Genomic DNA, 21,431 nt, shown 5'->3' on the forward strand with positions numbered 1-21,431 from the left:
AACTTCCAAGTGTTAAAGTTTTTCTTCTGTATCCCTTTGGAATTCACAAATAATTTCAGAGCCTTGTGGTCAGCGAAGGTAGTCTGCAAAATTTCTATCCTCTTGATATTATGGAGGTATGTTTTATGTGCCAGCATGTAGTCTATCCTGGAGAATGTCCCCATGTACATTGGAAAAGAATGTGTATCCAGGTTTCTGGGGATGGAGTGTCCTATATATATGCACTAGGCCTCTTTCTTCCATTTCTCTCCTCAGGTCTAGTATATTCTTGTTGGGTTTCAGTCTGGTTGACCTATCCAGTGTTGACAAAGCCGTGTTGAGGTCCCCCACAATTATTGTGTTGTTATTGATATTATTTTTCAGATTTGTCAACAATTGTACTAAATATTTTGCTGGCCCCTCATTTGGTGCATAAATGTTTATGAGAGTTATTTCTTCCTGCTCTACATACCCCTTGATTAATATAAAATGTCCATCTTTGTCCCTTACAACCTTCCTGAGTATAAAGTTTGCATTATCTGATATTAGTATGGCCACTCCAGCTTTTTTATGAGTGTTGTTTGCTTGGATAATTTTTCTCCAGCCTTTTATTTTGAGTCTATGTTTGTTCTGACTATTCAGGTGCGTTTCTTGTAGGCAGCAGAAGGTTGGATTGAGTTTTTTGATCCATTTAGCCAATCGATCTGTGTCTCTTAACTGGTGCATTTAGTCCATTGACGTTGAGAGAAAAAAATTGTCTTGGGATTTAATGCCATCTTTATATCGAAATTTGGTGTGTCTTTTGGTTAGTCTTGTCTTAAATTAGGTCTTTCAGTTTTTCTCTTAAGACTGGTTTTGAGTCTGTAAAGTTTCTGAGCTGTTTTTTGTCTGTGAAACCATGTATTCTTCTGTCAAACCGGAAAGTGAGTTTTGCTGGGTACAGTATTCTAGGTGAAGCATTCATTTCATTCAGTCTTGTCACAATGTCCCACCACTGCTTTCTGGCCTTGAGTGTTTCTGGTGACAGGTCTGCTGTAAATCTCAAGGACGCTCCCTTGAATGTAATTTTCCTTTTTGATCTTGCTGTTTTTAGAATTCTATCTCTATCTGTGGGATTCATCATTGTGACTAGGATGTGTCTTGGGGTATTTTTTTCTGGGGTCTCTTTTGGTTGGTACTCTTCGGGCATGCAGGATTTGATCACATATATTCTTTTTTTTTTTTTTTTTTTTGTTTTTGTTTTTGTTTTTTTTTTTGGGCCACACCCGTTTGACGCTCAGAGGGTTACTCCTGGCTATGTGCTCAGAAATTGCCCCTGGCTTGGGGGACCATATGGGGACGCCGGGGGATCGAACCGCGGTCCGTTCCTTGGCTAGCGCTTGTAAGGCAGACACCTTATCTCTAGCGCCACCTTCCCGGGCCCTGATCACATATATTCTTTAGCTCTGGAAGTTTCTCTTTAATGATGTTTTTGACTGTGATTCTTCCTGAAAATTTTCTTCCTGGGTCTCTGGGACTCCAATGATTCTTAAATTGTTTCTGTTGAGCTTATCATAGACTTCTATTTTCATATGTTCCCATTCTTTGACTAATTTTTTCCATTGTCTGTTCATTTGCTTTAAGTTTTTTTTTCCAATCTCTCCCTCTGTATGGAATTGTTATTTATCTCATCTTCCACAGCACCAATTTCTATTCTAAGCTTCTGTTACCCTGTCCCAGAGCTTATCCATTTTGACATTCAATTCGTTTACTGAGTTTTTCAGGCCTGTTAGTTGACATGTTATTTCAGTTTGGAGTTTTGTGATTTCTGTCTTCATATTTTTCTTGGTTCTTGTTAGTGTTCTGTTCAACTCGATCCATGTTTTTTTTTTTTTGAGTTTGTTGAGCATCTTCCATATTGCTTGTCTGAAGTCCTTATCTGAGAGGTTGATTAGTTGGTTGGTCATTATCTGGTCCTCAGAATTGTCATCTTCATTCTCTATGTCTGATGCTGGCCTGCGTTGTTTCCCCATTGTCACACTTGTATTGTGGGTTTTTTCTACATGTTGTGGTGGTATTCATTGGCTGAATGATGTACTCAGCCTCACATCCTCTGGCTCCGCCCTTTCTGGATGGGTCGACTCGCCTCCAGGGAGGGTAGTTCTCCGTTGGATGAAGCCTCTCACAGGATCAAATCTTAGGCCTGAGCACACAGCAGAGAAGACAGTCCGGAGAGAAATGCTGGACTTCAGTGATTCAGCACAGTTTCTTAGTGTAATTTTTTCTTCTTGTTGCAATGGTGTTCTTTCCTTAGAAAAAGTGCACTGCCATGTAGTGAAGTGGAGCAAAGTGCTCTTCTGGAGCCTCTTTTCGGCCCACTCCCAAGAGTTTCACGCGACAGGCCAGGAGATAGACACCACACAGGCAGCGCTCACAATTTTTCACAGTCGTGCATGTACTTCTTAAAAAATAAATAAAGTGTGTTAAGTGTGTCAGAGTGACTTTTGTCTTTACAAAATGTGCATTCCTGTTGCACATTACTGCATCATGGATGGAGTTAGATACAATTTTGGGTTTCTCTCTGCATGTGTGAGTACTAAAGATCTCAAAACAAGTCTGTTATGATATACTTAAGTTTAGTTCTTTGCATGCATGAGAAACAGATAGATGGTGGTTTGTCACAAGAACAAAACAGGTATTTTGAAATTTCCAGCCTTTGTGTTTAGCCTGAGGAGCAGAAGTAATGGATATATAATATATATATATATATATATATATATATATATATATATATATATATCTTCCCCTTCCCTTGCTTAGTCAAATTGTGATGGGAAAAATGTGATAAAATTTACCAAATTTTGGAATGAACTTGAATTTTTTCCATTTGGATTTGATCTTTCTAAATATGTATCTATTTTAACTATTTTAAAATTAATTTTTATTAATATGTTTATTTAGGCACCATAATTACAGACATGTTTGTAGTTGGGTTTCAGTCATAAAAAAAGTACACCCCCTTCATCAGTGCAACCTTTTTACTACCAATACCCCCTCTTTCTCCTCCCCAATCCTCTGCCTGTCTTCAAGATAGGCATTCTATTTTTATCACTCACTACCATTGACATGATAGTTGTTGTTGTAGTTATTTCTCTAACTGTGCTCACCGATCTTTGTGATAAGCTTTATATCATGGGCTGGTCCTTTCAAACCTTATCTCTCTTGTTTATCAGTAATATTACCATACTATATTTTATTTTTCTTAAATCCCACAGATGAGTATCTATCTCTCTTCCTCTAACTCATTTTACTCAGCATAATAGTTTCCATGTCCATTTATATATAGGAAAATTTAATGACTTGATTTTTTTCTAACAGCTCCATAGTATTCCATTTTGTAAATACACCATAGGTTATTTAGGCACTCATCTGTTGTTGGGCATCTGGGTTGTTTCCAGATTCTGGCTATTGTAAATAGTTACAATGAACATAGGCATGCAGATGTCATTTTTGTAGTATGTTTTAGTGTATGCCACTAAAAGTGGTATAACTGGATCATATGGGAACTCAATTTTAAGTTTTCTGAGGAATCTCTGTATTGTTTTTCACAAAAGCTGGACTAGATGGCATTTTCTCCAGCAGTGAATGAGAATTCCTTTCTCCCTAGATCCTCTCCAGCACTTATTGTTCCTGTTCTTTGTGTACCAGTCTCTGGAGTGTAGATGTTGTTTTAATTTGCATCTCCCTAATGATTAGTGATGTGGAGCATTTTTTCATGTGCCTTTTGGCCATCTGTATTTCTTCTTTGAGAAAGTTCTTCCTATTTTGTATGAGGTTTGAGACCACTATTTAACTTAAGAAGAATATTAACCCCCCATCATTAGTGTTTCTCCCTGGATTTTGTTTTTATCTCCCCCTTTTACTTGCAGATGTCCTCAAACTTTTTAAACAGAGGCCAGTTAACTGTCCCTCAGACCATTGGAGAGCCCAGCTGTAGTTTGGAAAAAAACTAACAAACAACTATGACCAATAGTGGCCCACAGGCCATAGTTGGAGGACCCCTACCAGAGACAGAGAGTAAGAGTAGAGAGACAGAGAGAAGGAGAGGGGGGTTCAGAGAGTGAGGCACACTTTCCACACATGCTCACCATTGGCCTTGGACTAGTCTGCTCCTAAGCAGGACAGGCAGTGGTGGCAAAAAATACTCGGCAGGTTGAATAGATGTCCTCTGAGGGCCACATGTGGCCCACGACCTGTAGTTTCAGGACCCCCGACTTAGACTGTGATTGACATAGTTTCATATTACAGATTTTCAACCATTCAGTGTTCCTACATCCAGTCCCCTCACCCCATAAATCCCATTACTTCACCACTTACCCCAGATTTCCTCTCATGCACCCCAAACCTTACTCCTTGAATGTTACATTTTAAAATGTAATTGCTGTTCTTTTGGTCTGCTATTTACTTTAGTGCTACAGCTAGTGGTTTAGATAGTCACAGATATTTTACCTCTATCTACATCATGGTGGAACAAGCACTAGTAACAAACATTTTTGTGCTTTCATATAGATACAAAGCAGAGAGAGCCTAGTTAGCTGTAGTCTTAAATTTTTGGAGGAATTGGCATAATGTTTCCATAAGTGTTGAATTAGGCAACATTTCCACCAACAGTACATGAGAATTCATTTTTCAAGAATCCCCACCAGCACAAGTTGTTCTGTTCTTTCTACGATGTGCCATTTACATTGATGCGATGTGATATATCACTGTTAGGAAATTTAGATGCTCTTCTAATAAATGACAATAAACACTTTTTGTATACAAACTAGTCATCATCTATCTTCTGAGGGGGTCTTTCCTTTCCCCCATTTTAAAATGTGGTTATTGGATTTACTGACATTGATCTTGGAGAATTCTTTGCATAACTCAGATGTTAATCCTTTATCAGACATTGTATTCCAATATTTTCTCCCAATCAGGAGTGTGCCTTTTCATTTTAGCCCTTGTTTCTTTGGACATACAGAAAATGTTTGCATTTAATACATCTCTCTGTTTTAGTTTTTGGAAAACTATGTTGTCAATTTTTACTGAGTCATTAGTTAACTGTACAGCTGTTTAAGACATTCCCTGAGTTTTATTTAAAATGTCTCTGGAAGTTCCATTTGATTCAATTTCAGATTTGATTTATTTCTTGGGTTATTTTTGTTTCTTACTAATTTTTACTGGCTTTGATTTTATTTCTTTCATCACAGCAGGCATTTATTTTGTATTCTATATCTGATGATGCTAATATTTAAATTAGTTGAAGGAGTCTTTGTTGTCTTTTTCTTTTTCCCAGCTAGAGAGTAGAGGAAGTAGTCGCAGATTAAGGTGGTGTACCAGAGAAACAGACCCATTTCTAAAATGGAGTTTTAACCATGTTCCTGGAAGCCAGCAGTCAGACTTTAACTTCAAGGCTCCATGTCAACTCTCCTGTCTTCCTATTCTTCCTCCATCCATGGTCTCCTGCTCATCATCTATTGTAAGGAACCTTCTCCCAATGCCCTATGTTAATCTCACCTGGATGGTCAGACCCACCCACACCTGGGAGGGGGTCTTCTTGTTTTGCATAAAGAATGGGGCCAGAGAGACAGCATTGAGGTAGGGCATTTGCCTTTCATGCAGAAGGGATGGTGGTTTGAATTCCGGTATCCCATAATGGTCCCCCATGCCTGCCACAGGTGATTTCTGAGCTTAGAGCCAGGAGTAACCCCTGAGCGCTGCTGGGTGTGACCCAAAAACCAAAAAAATAAAAATAAAAATAAAGAATAAAAGGTGTTGCTTGGTGGTAAGGATTATGTAGTTGCTGGTTGGGCCTTTTTTTTTTGGTCTTTTTTGTAGTTGCCAGCTTTGGGTTTTTGTTTGTTTGTTTGTTTGTTTTGTTTATTTGTTTGTGTTTTTATATTTTTTGTTATTGCTTTGTTGTTTTTGTTGGTTATTTTTTTTTTGGTCTTGTTACCGTTTTTTCTCTTTTTTCCTTCCCACTCCTAAATTGATATCTACAACACCTAGAAGGACCCTTCCTAGTTTTTTTGTTTCTTTCTTTCCTTCTTCTTTTCCAATTCCTTTTTCTATATCTCCAACAGAAGCACATTGATTGAATCATCTTGTCCAGCCTCATTAACTGAGGTGGGGGGATGACTGGTACCAAGGTCCAGACACCCACATGAACATTTAGTGGAAATAAAACATGATCAGACCTGAATATCAAACCCAAAGTCAAAGGCAACAGAATCTATACCTAATCCACAGCAAAGCTCTACGAGTGGGGACCAGTTACACTACTATTCTGAGGGGTAAAGGAGGAAGATATGGGATGCATACTGGGAACAGGGGTGGAGGGAGGACATCACTGGTGGTGGGAATGCCCTTGATTTATTGTCACTATGAACCTTGAATATTACTGTGAAATATTTGTAATTCACTTTGGCCACACAAAAATTATTTTTTTAAAAAAGCTGCTGGGAAAAGAAAGTGGAGCAGACAGGCACATGGCAGAAAAAAGGTCATGAAATAAAGCTAGCCAACTCCAATGAAACTTTAACTGACCCCATGCGAATTAATCTCTCTGCCATTATCCTGCAATCTTCAGACCTGTTCGCTGAAGGGGCTACAGGTGCCATGCCCAGGGAGGCCTCACCAAATACATGGACATTAGACAGTATATTTTATATTTAAAACAACATTCCATGATCTTTCATAAAAATGGACAAATGGTAGTTCAGTAATCTCAAGCCATGGTGCATGACTCTTCGATTTTCTGAACAGTTCTTGTCCTTTAAACCATCTTCTCAAAGAACTCAGGAGAGGGAGTGGCAATACTCAGGAATAACTCTTGGCAGTGTTTAGGGACATATTGTATGGTTGGGAATGGAACCCAGGCCAAGTACCTTAATCTGCTATACTATCGCTCAAAAACACAGCCCCCAAACAGGGCTGTATCTTTAGCATCCTTCTGATCCTTGGGACATACAACATGGGGCAGAAACAAATCTCTTAAATATTGGGTTGCTGCATAGTTATTACTACCATCAAAGCCTAGGGGAAGCTTATTTATCTATTAGTTTGTCAATATATTCTTTGGACTTGACAGTTTAATGAGATTTTGACAAAACAGGTGATTGATAATAAGTCTTTTTTTAGGCTGCTCTTTAATAATTGTTTTGTTTTTTCTTAGGCCTTTAACCCTGAGCATGGAACATCTTATTCATTAGTCACAGACCATTATTTTCTCAGGACAAAGATAGTATTTATATTTGCTTGTTACATATCTTTGATTCAGGTCACTCAACCAAGTCAGGGTAAAAAATATTTCTTGCCTTCGAATTTCAAATTAATTAGTTTTGAACATTGCACTACCTTCTTTTTTTCCCTCCCTTCTCTCTTCCTCCCTCCCTCCCTCCCTCTCTCCCTTCCTTCCTTCCTTCCTTCCTTCCTTCCTTCCTTCCTTTCTTCCTCCCCTCCTTCTTTCCTTCCTCCCTCCCTCGCCTTCCCTCCCTTCCTTTCTTTAGTTGTTTCTTTCCCCTTTTCTTTCTTTCTTTCTCTTTCTTTGTTTCTTCTTTCTTTTTATTTTTTATTTTTTTTCTTTCTCTGTGAGTAGAGAGTTGAATCACACACAGTAGTGGTCAGGGGATCTTTCTGGCTCCGTAAATAGTAATGACACTTGGTGGTACTGAGGTGACCACATGTGATATGGGGATTTGAACTGGAATCATAGTGTTGCAAAGTATGCACCTTAACCCCTATAATCTCTGTGCAGCCCTATTTTTCTATTTACCTTTTTTTTTATCTCCAGTGACAAAATCTATCTTAGTAAAAGAAACTGCAAAGATGGCATCTTAGATGGTTTTAGGCTGAAGAGTTTCATCAATGTAGATGAAGACGATGAGAAAATGACAAGAGGAGAGTGGTCCTGAACTCTTCTGAAACTGTATGGTCTTTCTATGGGGATCTGGTAACTCACTAATCTTCAGTGGAGAGTACAAGCTCTTACATATCTAAGTAATGTTTCTGAAATTAAAAAGAAGGAGGAGAAGTAGAAGAGAAGGACGGAAGGAAGGACGGAAGGAAGGAAGGAAGGAAGGAAGGAAGGAAGGAAGGAAGGAAGGAAGGAAGGAAGGAAGGAAGGAAGGAAGGAAGGAAGGAAGGAAGGAAGGAAGGCAGGCAGGCAGGCAGGCAGGCAGGCAGGAAGGAAGGCAGAAAGAAAGAAAGAAAGAAAGAAAGAAAGAAAGAAAGAAAGAAGAAAGAAATAAAGAAAGCAAGAAAGCAATAAAGAAAGAAAGAAGAAAGAAAGAAAGAAAGAAAGAAAGAAAGGAAAGAAAGAAAGAAAGAAAGAAAGAAAAGAAAGAAAGAAAGAAAGAAAGAAAGAAAGGAAGGAAAGAAAGAAAGAAAGAAAGAAAGAAAGAGAGAGAGAGAGAGAGAGAGAGAGAGAAAGAAAGAAAGAAAGAAAGAAAGAAAGAAAGAAAGAAAGAAAGAAAGAAAGAAAGAAAGAAAGAAAGAAAGAAAGAAAGAAAGAAAGAAAGAAAGAAAGAAAGAAAGAAAGAAAGAAAGAAAGAAAGAAAGAAAGAAAGGAAGGAAGGAAGGAAGGAAGGAAGAAAGAAAGAGGAAAGAAGAAAGAAGAAGAAAGGAAGAAAGAAAGAGGAAAGAAGAAAGAAGAAGAAAGGAAGAAGAAGGAGGAGGAGAAGTAGAAAGAAAGAAACAAAGAAAGAAAAAAGAAAATAGAAACAAAGAGAAAAGAAAGAAAAACAAAGAAACAAAGAAACAAATGAAACAAAGAAAGGAAGAAGAGAAGAAGAGGAGGAGGAGGGAGGAGGAGGAGGAGCGCTGACCCAGGACAGGACCTGGGTTTGATTCCCAGCATCCCTTATGGTCCCCTGAACCATGAGCAATTTCTGAGTGCACAGCCAGGAGTAACCCTTGAGTGTCACCAGATGTGGCCCCAAACCCAAAAATAATAATAATAAAAATAAAAAAATAGCAGAAAACTATGGAACTGTCTATAGAGTCATAAGCACACATTTATAAGATTGGGGAAAGTTACTTTTCAGTACAAAGTATTTCTCTGGTATCTTCTTTGGGATTTCTAAGATTAGCTGCTGACTCCTGATTTTGTAGCAGAAATATAGGAGCAGAGTTCTAAGATTACTTGGAGGGTTTACCACTGGCTAAAAAACACAGACTAAAGTACTTATATGGTAAGCACATGTGCGCGCACACACACACACACATACACACACAATACATAATGGCAAGCACCTTTTTTTCCTGTATGGATTTAAAGAAGAGATTAGAACATAGATCAGAGAATCTGTCAAGGTTCATTCCCACTTCAGAATGTTTGTTTGTTTGTTTATTTGTTGGATCCCTTGGCTAATGGGTCTGGCAGTTTTATTGAGGGCCCAAGAGCATGGTACTACTCAGGGGTCTCTGCAATGTCATTATTACTAATATAAACCCTGGTTGTACATGGGGGAGGATCCATGGCTGCAATTGGTGATGCTCCGGTGATCCTGTGGAGCCCTGGATCGAAACAGGTCAGCTACATGCAAGGCATACACCTTAATCTCTCTATATTATATATTTGGCCATCAGAAAAATGTTTTGTTGTTGCTATTTGTTTATAGCTTTGTTTTGTTTTGCCATACCCAGAAATGCTCAGGTCTTGCTCCTGACTCTGCACTCCAAAATCACTTCTAGCCGTGGATAAGAGTGAGAACAATAATATTGTCCATAGGCTATTTACTTGGCACATGGCTGACCAGTATTTAATCCCTGACATCCATATGGTTCCTGAGCACTGCCAGGAATAATGCTTGAGCACTGAGCCAGGAGTAACTCCTGAATACCACAAAACCAAAATAAGAGATAATCATTCCTAGGGGAGCTTCTAATTCATATGGGATGCCAAAAAATAAAACCTGAGTCAGCCTTGTGCAAAGCAAGCACTCTACCTACTACTATGAATCTAGTTCCAGAAATAGCACTTTGAAGTTAGACTATCATGAAATACATAAGATTACAAATGAAGCCAATAATCCTGAATCATTATTAAAATGTGATGACAAATTGTGATAAGCATGTCTTTGGTATGCTTTAAATAGCAAAATACTACAGCAAGTCTAAACACTGGATTATTACATTGGGAAAAATATACACATGTTTTGTGAAATCATCAACAACTACAATGCGATCCAAAACTCTCTGGGAATTCTATGTGGACAAGTACCATGAATAATAGTGTGATTTGTTCCTGAGACTTAAATAAGCAGATTTGTTTCACTCCGGTTAGGGATTAATAAAATAAAATGGATTTTTTCCCCCATCCAAGTTCTTGAATAAATTCTATCCAAATATATTTGAGGGACTGAAGCATTAGGACAGTGGGTAGAGTGCTTGCCTTGGATGCAGCCAACCCAGGTTTAATCCTGGTACCCCCATGTTGTCCTCTGAGTCCCAGTCAGTAGTGAATACTGAGTGCAGAGCCAGCCCCGAAACAAAATAAACAAACAAAACCAAAATAACCCAAATGTATTTGGGAAGCTTAAACCCTTGAGCAAGAACCCCTCACTTCAAAACAATTCACCTTCATTCATTGAGAAAGAAGTAGCACGTTCTCCAAGTACTGCACCATTTTTGGTCCAGCCGACTCAGCACCCCAAGGTTTGAGTCAAGGATGCAAGCTGTTACCTGCTTTGTTGGGGTGGCCCACGGTGCCAAGCAACCAGACTGGGCTTTGAATATGTATGATCTGGGTTAGTGCTGTCACTTCTCCCAGAGCATCACAGAAGGCCTGGTGGCACAGATGGGCTTGCTCTGTGCTCCCCAACTCAGCAGGTCCTGGCACCATCCTGCTGGGAATTGTGTCACCAATCTCTGCCCCATTTCCACCTCTGTCCCAATTTATGCCCCACACCAAGTTGTGATACCTTGTAGCCATCTGTCACTCAGAGAACCACCATATAGGAATGGAAGAAGGAAGGGAGAGAAAATCAAATCTAACTCTCTACCATAACTCTCTCCCCTATGATATTGGTGATGTTACTCCATCTTGTAGGATGGTAAGTACGCAATAGTTCAAGAACTTAAAAAAAAAAAAAGTTGCATCCATGGAAGGGCCAAATAGGCAGAGGCCAGATTTCTCAACATAATGCACAGATTCTCCACATGGAGTAATAACCATCATTTTCAAACAGTTTTATTTCTTCTTTGGGGAAGTCCAGGTTTGCTAAATGTCTTTTCTTATGTGGGACATTAGCTAATTCAGAGGACAGAGGACAGGATACTAATGATTAGTTGTGTTGAATGAGTGTCCAATTTTTCAGTCATTTTACACTTTCTAGGAGCCTTCTCTAGTTGCATCAGAGGAAAAAAAAACAAAGCCTTCTCACTCCCAAATTTACATTCTAGGTGAAAAGAAAAAGAGCTAATAAATAGAAAGATCAGACAGCAGCTGGATTAATACGGGATAATGCTGATGAGACAAGGTGATCTGGTTGGTCCCAGTGGACTAATTGGAAAAGGTAAAATGTGATCTTTGTCTACAAAGTGGGTGGGGGATAGTGATGGGGGAAGAGCAGGAAGGGACATTGGGCTCCTAGCAGGAAGGAGGCCAGCATGGTTAGGAACAAAGAGGACAGAAGAGACATGCAAGGAACAACATCATCAAAATATTATTATCAATTTGAGCTAAAGAGGCAGTAAGTGATCTAAGTGTGTGACTCAAATGTGAAAAACCAAGCTTTATCCATGGCAAAGTATTGGAGAAACTCCTGAGCCCCTTTGGGAGCAACCCCTGAGCACAAGGGCAAGCGTAATTCTACCATAATTTGGGTGTGTCTTCTCCCTACAAATTAAACAATGCATTGGCACATGCGTACTGATCATTGAAATACTGAAACCCTTGTGCACTGCTGGGTTATTGGTTGGTAATTCATTGTAACTTTGCTCTGCTCTAATCTACCAGTGTTAATCCATCACTCCCCTGGCCACTCCTGTTGGAGTTCTTCGTCTTTACCAGTGACAGAGGTGAGGCTCAGCAGAACAAAATACCCACAGGCCTTTCCTCCTGCACATGGAAGGCAATTTGTGGTCAGCAGCCAATCTCATCGTTTTTTGCCATTTAACATTTTGTAGGTTGTCATCAGCGGACAAGGGATCCATATTAGATGTAGGGACATTTTTTTTCCATTAAAGGAGTAAATAAGTAACTTGGTAGTTTTTAATAGGCCTGGGAAGTTCAAAGTTTTTAAACGGATGAATGCAGCTGGGAGATGGAGAGCACTAAGTACAGAGTAATAGGAATCAGGAGCTGAGCAAGAGCCCAATGGAGATCACTGGTGGCAATCTTTCAGAATTGGTGTGGCAGTGGTTTTGGAAGACTAGAGCTGGTAAGAAGTTTTTGCATTCTGCATTATTTGGGAAAGAAGTGAGGATGCTATCTTTTCAAGTGACTGTCTCAATTCCAGTCAATCCCTTGCCTCTGAACCCTTCTTAAGATGGTGTTCAGAATCAGGCAAAGAGAAAATGGTCCATACAGACTAATAGATAAAGTATGAGATACTAAAACTGAAAAATACACATAAACCAACTAGTGACACACCCTGCTTTAGGCATCTAATGCATAAAAGCCAAACACTCTGACAAACAACTCAGAAGACAAGATTAGAACAGTTTCTTCTCCATTCCATTCTATCTCCATCTTGTCAACACATGTGAAACTCACAAAAGAGCATCTGAACTGAAAGAAAATTTGGAAGAAGAATATACAATGTGCTCAAGTGTATTGTGCATTTCATATACATGTGCATGAGCCTACACACATACACACAAATACACTGGGAGAAAAGAAAAGTTCAGAGACATTTTCTTTGCCTCAACACAGGGAGGGTGAGAGGGAATTAGCTCACCTCAGAACCAGCTGAACACTGGCGAAAAGGTAGAGAGCACATTGGACTCAAATATTCTCTCTGAGAATTTAAGATATAGGCAGCAAGATCCTTTTGCTAGGTGTTGAGACTACTCAAATAAGACCTTGTGCTAAGGTGCTATAGGGGAAAATGCTGCATGTGTGGCCTAAAAGGTAAATTAGCCACTTATTACAAAGAAGCTAGTCTCTTCTTATCAGTAATGTGCATAACTGTCTATTTTTTTTTTTTTGGTTTTTGGGCCACACCCTGCGTTACTCAGGGGTTACTCCTGGCTGTCTGCTCAGAAATTAGCTCCTGGCAGGCACGGGGGACCATATGGGACACCAGGATTCGAACCAACCACCTTTGGTCCTGCTTGCAAGGCAAACGCCGCTGTGCTATCTCTCCGGGCCCCATGCATAACTGTCTATTACCTTGAATTCAGGGAGGCATGAAGGAGCAGCTTCCATAATCATACTTATCAATTAGTGGTTTTTCTATGTATCATACAAATAAATGTCCTGAAATAGTATAACCAATATCACAAGATTGCAGCATCCTGAAGTCACTGACTGTGAATGCTGCTGGATCTTGGAAGATTTATCTAGAACAATCTTATCTTCTACAGGAGATATTTGAATTTATGAGTACTCAGACACTGTGCTGGGCTTATGGCTATTGAAATAAGACTCCAGAAATCGAGTTTATATGCTAATCACATGGGAGAAATGTCAAAAGCATGTCAAAGGATTCTTCTACTTGCATTGAATAAAAGAGTCTTCTATAATATCTAATGCTTAATGAAGTCCAGATTTTGTAATTTTTTATCTCTTGCCTTAGTGTTGTAAATTCTGGTTTATATTCCACTCAGAGCAGTAAAATCCAACTGACAGGGACCGGTCAAGGTGAGGACTGATATTCCAATGAGTAATCCAATGGGTTCATCCAGATTGTAGGCAGCATCCAAGATGCAATGGATTTACAGAGCAGAGGAAGAGAACCAGAAAAAATTGATTTGGATCTTGACTAAGGCACCAAAGATTCATGGAAATTAGCTTGCAGAAATGGAGTCAAGTTTTTTTCATCCCTTTTCTCCTAAAGATGTAGTCTTTCAGGGGCTGAGACCATAGAACAGATGTTAAGAAAACTTTGCTACGTATGTAGAGATCTTAATTTCTTAGAACTATGTCGTTTTCCTGAGTAACACCAGAAGTGATCCCTGAGCACCACAAGATATACCCTCCCTCTCAAACAATAACAACAAAAGAAATAGGTTTTCAGGGAATAATATAAGAGGGTTATTGATGAAGATCTTGTAACTGTAGAGAGGAAGTAGGGTCACTCTCTTGGTAGCTTAGAGAAGTTAATGAGAACATCCCACTTTGGTACACCATTTTCACTTGCTAGTACTAAGAATACCAAAAGATGAAATATTGCTATAAATTTGTAACTTATTTCATCAGACCTTTAGAAATACACACTGACCACCCATCCAGCCAAACTTTGTTATATTGTAACTCCACCCTGAATTTAGGTGTACCTATCTGAGACCCGCCCATTTTCTGGGGAGGGGTCTTGGGAACTGAATATTAGGTGTGACCTTACCTGCAAGACCCCCGCCCATTCCTGGGAGGGGTCTTGGAATAGGTAGTATAAGTCTTTGAGTGAGGGGATTAAGTCTTTTGCCCTGCTGGGCTCTCTGGCTTTTGGGTCTTTGACCAGCATGGAGGTCAAAGGAGAATGGCAGAAAGGAGTTAAGAGGCAGGGCTAGCTAAGAATGGCTGAGTGCTTGAAAGGTTATGAGATAGGCCACACACATGTGGTGAATAGGGCATGAATAAAGCTGATGCTTCCTGATGCCTGTCTCTGGATGAGTGTGATTCCGCCGATCACCTGGGCCTGGGACCCACCGGCTGGATGGGGGTTGCGGAGCCACGTGGCCTGGAATGGCATCCACTTCCATCCAGCCCCATCGTTAATTATTTGATTCAACAACTGGCGCCCCGAACTCTGACCTGAATCCTGGACCCAAGAAAACAGTGAACATGGTGAGATTTCTGCTCTTCTGTTTAATTTTCGCTCTGTTCAGATGCAGTCAAGCCCAAAGTGTTTGGCCACGTGAAGCCATGTTCAAATATGGCCGAGACCCCTTCTAGGGGCAAAAATATCAGTAAAACAGGGAAGTTGAAAACTTGTAATCACTCCCATCCAAGGCCCCAGGACTGACACTTTGTTACAAGAAAACAAAAACATCGGCCTCCTCAAAAACAGATTAAAAGTCTAGATTGGAAACGGAGGAGAAAAAAGACTGTATTTAAAGTGGACTGATTTTCTGAGAACAACCGTCGGCTTGAATTTGGATTTCGAATTTGAAAATTTCATACAGGACTTTTAAAATTCTTAACATCCAGATGAGCCCTGCAAAGAAGCAACGGCCAAAACGATCAGCAGAAAATGCCCGTTCTGCAAGCAGCTACGATCAGCAGAGAACGTGTGCCCCTGCAGCAAAGAAGCTGCGAAAAGCTCCTATCAACCCAGAAGCAGGGAACCATCTGGACTTTAGGTGTAGGGACTAAGTGGGTAGTCATATATTTTACTCATAGTTGGTGATGGGATAAGTTTTAGTTAGTTAGTGGTTAAAAAATAAAAAGGAAGTAATAACAGTTTAGCCCATTTAAAGATCTGATTTTTAACCGCCTGCATCTTTGTCTTAATTAAGTCATTTTCTTTATAATTTAAATGTGTTTTGTTTTCTAGTTAATATTTTCAATTGCAAAATGTTTTACTGTGTGTATTTTAATGTACTTAGCCTGTTTTTAAAATGTATGTTATGCATTTATGCTGTAGTACTTGTGTGTAGGGAAGGTTAATAGGAACAAAGTTCCCCCAATAGAGGTTTAAAAGTATAGGAACATGAAAGTTTCTGGAATAGTGCTTGGTAAAAAAGCATTAAGAGAATTTTTAAGTTACAGGTGTATAGTATATTTTGCAAAAATGTTATATTTTTGAAAAGGGCTTGTATATTAATTTTCACTTTATTACGTTGTTGTATGAAAATATTAACTCCCCTTTGGCTAAAGGTGGGGAGTCAGAATTACAAAAGGGTCTTTATATTTCAGAAAAGGGGGAAATGTAGGTGTACCTATCTAAGACCCCGCCCATTTCTGGGAGGGGTCCCTTGGGAACTGAATATTAGGTGTGACCTTACCTGCAAGACCCCGCCCATTCCTGGGAGGGGTCTTGGAATAGGTATATAAGCCTTTGAGCCAGGGGATTAGGCCAGTTTGCCCTGCTGGGCTCTCTGGCTTTTGGGGTCTCTGCGTTCTGGTCTTTGACCAGCATGGAGCCCAAAGGGAAGATGGCTGAAAGGAGTTAAGAGGCCAGGGCTAGCAAAGAATGTCTGTGTTTGAAAGGTTATGATAGAAACCACACATGTGGTGGATAGGGATGAATAAAGTTGATGCTTCCTGATGCCTGTCCTCTGGATGAGTCTAATTCTGCCGTTCACCTGGGCCTGGGACCCGCTGGCTGGATGGGGGTTGCAGAGCCACGTGGCCTGGAATGGCATCCACTTCCATCCAGCCCCATCCTTAATTATTTAATTCAACAGAACATTTCTAAAATTTATTTGGAGCAATAAACACCCTCGAATAGCTAACACACTCCTTGGGAAAAGGAATATGGGAGGCATTACTTTCCCCAATTTTAAGCTGTATTACAAAGCAATAGTTATAAAAACAGCATGGTATTGGAATAAAGACAGACCCTCAGATCAATGGAAAAGGCTTGAGTTCTCAGAAAATGTTCCCCAGACATATAACCACCTAGTTTTTGATATAAGGAGCAAGAAATCCAAAATGGAGCAGGAAAGCCTCTTCAACAAGTGGTGTTGGCACACTGGTTAGCCACTTGCAAAAAAGCGAACTCAGAACCCCAGCTAAACACCATATATGAAGGTAAAATCCAAATGGATTAAAGGCCTTGATATCACATCTGAAGCTATAAGGATTATAAAACAACATGTAGGTAAAACACTCCATGACATTGAGATGATAGGCATCTTTAAGGAGGAAACAGCACTCTCCAAAACATGGGAAGCAGAGATAAACAGATGGGGACTATATTAAGCTGAGAAGATTCTGCATCTCAAGAGGAGATAGTGTCCACAATACTAAAGCCACCCACTGAGGTGGGAGAAATTATTCACCCAATATCCATCAGATAAAGGACTAATATCCAAAATATACAAGGTATTGACAGAACTATACAAGAAAAAAATCTAACCCCATCAAAAAATGGGGAAAGAAATGCACAGACGCTTTGTTAAATAAGAAATGCAAATGTCCAAAAGGCAAACGAAAAGATGCTCAGCATCACTAAATCATCAGGGAGATGCAAATCAAAACTACTATGAGGTATCACCTCATGCCACTGAGATTGGCAACACATCACAAAGAAGGAAAACAAGCATTGCTGGCGGGGGATGTGGAGGAAGAAAGGAACTCTTTTTCAACTGCTGTGGGAATGCCGTTTAGTTCAGTCTTTATGGAAAGCGATATGAAGATTCCTCCAGAAACTGGAAATTGAGCTCCCATAGATCCAGCTATACCACTCCCAGGATATATACCCAAGGAACACAAAATACAATACAAAAATCTCTTAATCACACTTATGTTCATTGCAGCACTATTTACAATGGCCAGACTCTGGAAAACAGCCAAGATGGCCCTTCAACAGATGGAGTGGCTAAAGAAACTGTAGCTACAGATACACAATGGAATACTATGCAGCCGTCAGGAGGAGATGAAGTCATGAAATTTTCAAATACATGGATGTACATGGAATCTATTATGCTGAGTGAAATAAGTCAGGAGAGAGAGAGAGAGAGAAGAGACACAGAATAGTTTTCACTCATCTATGGGTTTTAAGAAAAATGAAAGACATTTATAGGCAGAATCTCAGAGACAAGACAGATGAGGGCTGAGTAGGTGCAGCTCATGACATGAAGCTCACCACATTAGAGTGTCGAGTGCAGTTAGAGAAATAACTACACTGAGAACTATCATAACAATGTGAATAAATGAGGGAAATAGAAAACCTGTCTCGAGTATAGGTGTGGGTGGGGTGGGGAGGAGGGAGATCTGGGAAATTGGTGGTGGGAATCTTGCACTGGTGAAGGGGGGTGTTCTTTACATGACTGTAATCATACAACTGCAATCATGTTTGTAATCACGGTGTTTAAATAAAGATAATAAAAAAAAAAGAAATTATAGGATAAGGCTTCCAGAAAGCTTCTAACTATACAGTTAAGAGACTAATTTATCTGTTTTCTAATTGTTTTTATAAAAAATAATAGGCCCAGAACGATGCTGCGGAGGTAGGGTATTTGCCTTGCATGTGGCTGACCTAGGAATAACTGCAATTTAATCCCCCAGCATCCCATATGGTCCCCCAAGCCAGGAGCAATTTCTGAGCACATAGCTAGGAGTAATCCCTGAGCATCACCAGGTGTGGCCCCAAAAACAAACCACCCAATCAACTTCCTCATTACTCATTATGCCTCCTTTTACCTAAAATAAAAGGATGGCTGGAACTTAGATCTAAGAACTCTAAAGTGGTCTTGGAGAGAAAAGTTCAATTCAGTTGGAGTTTTGCCTTGGCTCCAATTGTCTTTTGGATATTTCCTCATATGCAGAGATAAATATCCATCTCTAAAATCATTTATATAAGTCTCTAGGGTCCCATAAATCTCTATAAAATTATAGCAAATCTGTGACTGGAGCAATAATACAGAGGGTAGGGTGCTTGCCTTGTACACGGCAGACTTGGGTTTGATCCCCAGCACTCCATATGTTCTCCGGGGCCCACCAGGAGTGATCCCTGAGCACAGAGCCAGGAGAAAGTCCTGAGCACCATCATATGTGGCCCAGAAACAAAAATAAAATACAAAAAACCTTTATTCGGGAATGCATATTTTCTTCTTGGTGTATCCTTCCTACAGTGACCCATACCCACTACTAAGTCTCAGAATGCACTCTCAGAAGATGGATAGAGAAGGTCACTCTGAAGTAGTAAATTTTGAGCAGAAACACCAAAAAGATAAGGGATATAGCCGCAGATAGTGGAATCTCGAGCACAGAACTCTTCTAAAAGCAAAAATAATGATGTTTCAGGAAGTTGTGAGGCTTGCCATTTCCTAAAATGTTGGTCCTCCTCCTGCATGTTCCCAGAATCCATCTGCCCTACTCTAGACAAAGCTGGCCCATACACTTAGGGCCTACTTTTTTGTGGCTGTGGAGCATCACTTCCCAAACACCATGTGTAGGCAGCCAAATTCTGAATTTGAGTTCTCCACAGTTAGTCCTTTGCCCCTTTTCAAATGTTCTCTGAACCATTCTTAACCTAATGTAGTGCTGACAGGGGCTTTGTGGGGTCAGAAGGCTGGTGTGTATTATCTGTTTCCATCGCCATTCCCTCTTCCCAGGAACATAGTTTTCTTTCATCTTGGACTAATTTCTTCCAGGCCCTGGTCTTATTTGCCCATTGGGTCTTTGGCATACCAGTCTGGGATGAGTTTGATATGGTTCCTGGCCTGGAGACTGGGTGGGAGGGGGGTAAATAAAATGACCTGCTGAGGAATTCACACGCTGAGGGAATTATTATCAGTGTGCCTCTGAGTCATGTCAACACCAACCGGACTGAGCTTGGCACATTTGAACATCTTGGGGTTCTTCCTCAGCAGGGGGGAAAGACAGGATGGAAATGAATTTAGTATAGGCAGGGTAAATAGTATTAACATTGTCCTTTCTCTCTCCTGAAAGAGATTTATTGCACTGAGAAGATAGCAGGTGTTCATTAAAATGGGCTTCTTGGTATTTAAATCCATTATATAGTGATGAGAAAACATGAGTTGCCTTAAGTGCAGATGTGTCTTAGCCACTCAGTTGCCCTTGAAAAGGACCCCAGTTGGCTCAGAGTACATATTCACCAGAAACATAAGAAAGACAGCGACTCTCCAGGGCTTTATCTAAGGATGTGAAGAAGAGCCAGCTGTGATTAATACATTTGCTCAGGATCAGATTAGGAATGATAATTACTTCTTCCTTCTGAAAGAAGATTGGGAGGGGGGTCAAGGAAGAGAAATAAGGAAGGATGTGAGCAACAGGAGATCCACAATTATTGCCTTCTCTCCAGTTTTGTGGAAACATCTGGAAGGTGCATGATTTTCTGATAACATTTCCATAGGGATGCCAATATTGACATACCCAATCATTGGCCTATCTGTGGTCTAGCTTTTAGGCAAAGGTAGGCAGCTCCCCAGGAAAAGCTTATTTCCTTTGGAATGAACACAGGCAAATTCCTCAGGTTTTGTTTATGTTGGCCACCAGCGATGACTAAAAAGCCTAAGGCAAGAGTGGGTAACCTCCATTCTGAGGTTACTAGCAAATGCCAGTGATTCTAAGCTACTGAGTGGGGTGAGATGGCAGGCAAGTGGAAATTAATGAGACTTCTGGGATTAGGCATCATGGAATTAGTACTTTCATGCAGAGAGAATGCAGTGCTTTATATTTGATCCAGCTGAGACACCTACCAACTGCAGGGCTTGTAACAGCACCACTTTCCTATTTACTTCCAGGATTACCAGTAGGATTAGGGTCCCCCCACATGGGAGGTGCTACAATGTTGTGGGAATATATTTGGGGCAATTTAGGTGGGAAGAATCTATCTGTAATCTCTACAGTTTATTCTATAAAACATAGCAGTGTGCATAATTCTTTAAGACAATAATTCCCTAAGACATCTGTATGGAGTGGAGCATGGAGAGAAAAGATCATGGGAACTTTTAATGAGAGATCATTCCTGACCCACTCCCCAGTGGACATCCCATTCCCACATTCTTATGCCTCTCCCTCTCCTCTTGCCTTCTTTTATAAGTACTACAACTAGGTTTTAGGATCTCTGCTACCATTTTGATCTTCGAGATAATCAACAGAATGTCTCTGTGTCTAAAGAGAAGTTATGATCATATAGAAATCACAAAACAGAGTAAAAATGTGTCTATAAAGTGTTCCCCATCAACACCTTGATGGGACCAGAGGTCAAGGTTAAGACCATGGGTCTCTTGGCTGCAAAGCAAAAATGAGCAGTGTAGGTAGAACAAAATCCAGGAAAGGAAGATTAAAAATATAGATGATCATTGGTTTGTTTGATCAAAGCAGAGAATTTGTAAAATTGATTAATGGGGAAAATGCCAGGGCAAAATGGCTAGAAGACTGGAATAAAGCATAAGATGGAGATAGTTCTTTTTTTAACTTCTGTCTCATGAACGTATTCACTAGGCATCCTCAAGTAAGTTAGAGAGCCTTAGATGATCAAAGTTTTCATCATAAAATGAGTTTATTGTTAAAGATTGTGTCAAGATTACAAATAATGACACTCACATGCTTGGATCAAAACAGATACCAAGGAATGTTGCAACATACGAATTTATCTTCACTCTCTCCCTCAGAGGACCCCTTCCATGCTCCA

The sequence above is a fragment of the Suncus etruscus genome, chromosome 4, assembly GCF_024139225.1.
Source record: "Suncus etruscus isolate mSunEtr1 chromosome 4, mSunEtr1.pri.cur, whole genome shotgun sequence".
NCBI lineage: Eukaryota > Metazoa > Chordata > Mammalia > Eulipotyphla > Soricidae > Suncus > Suncus etruscus.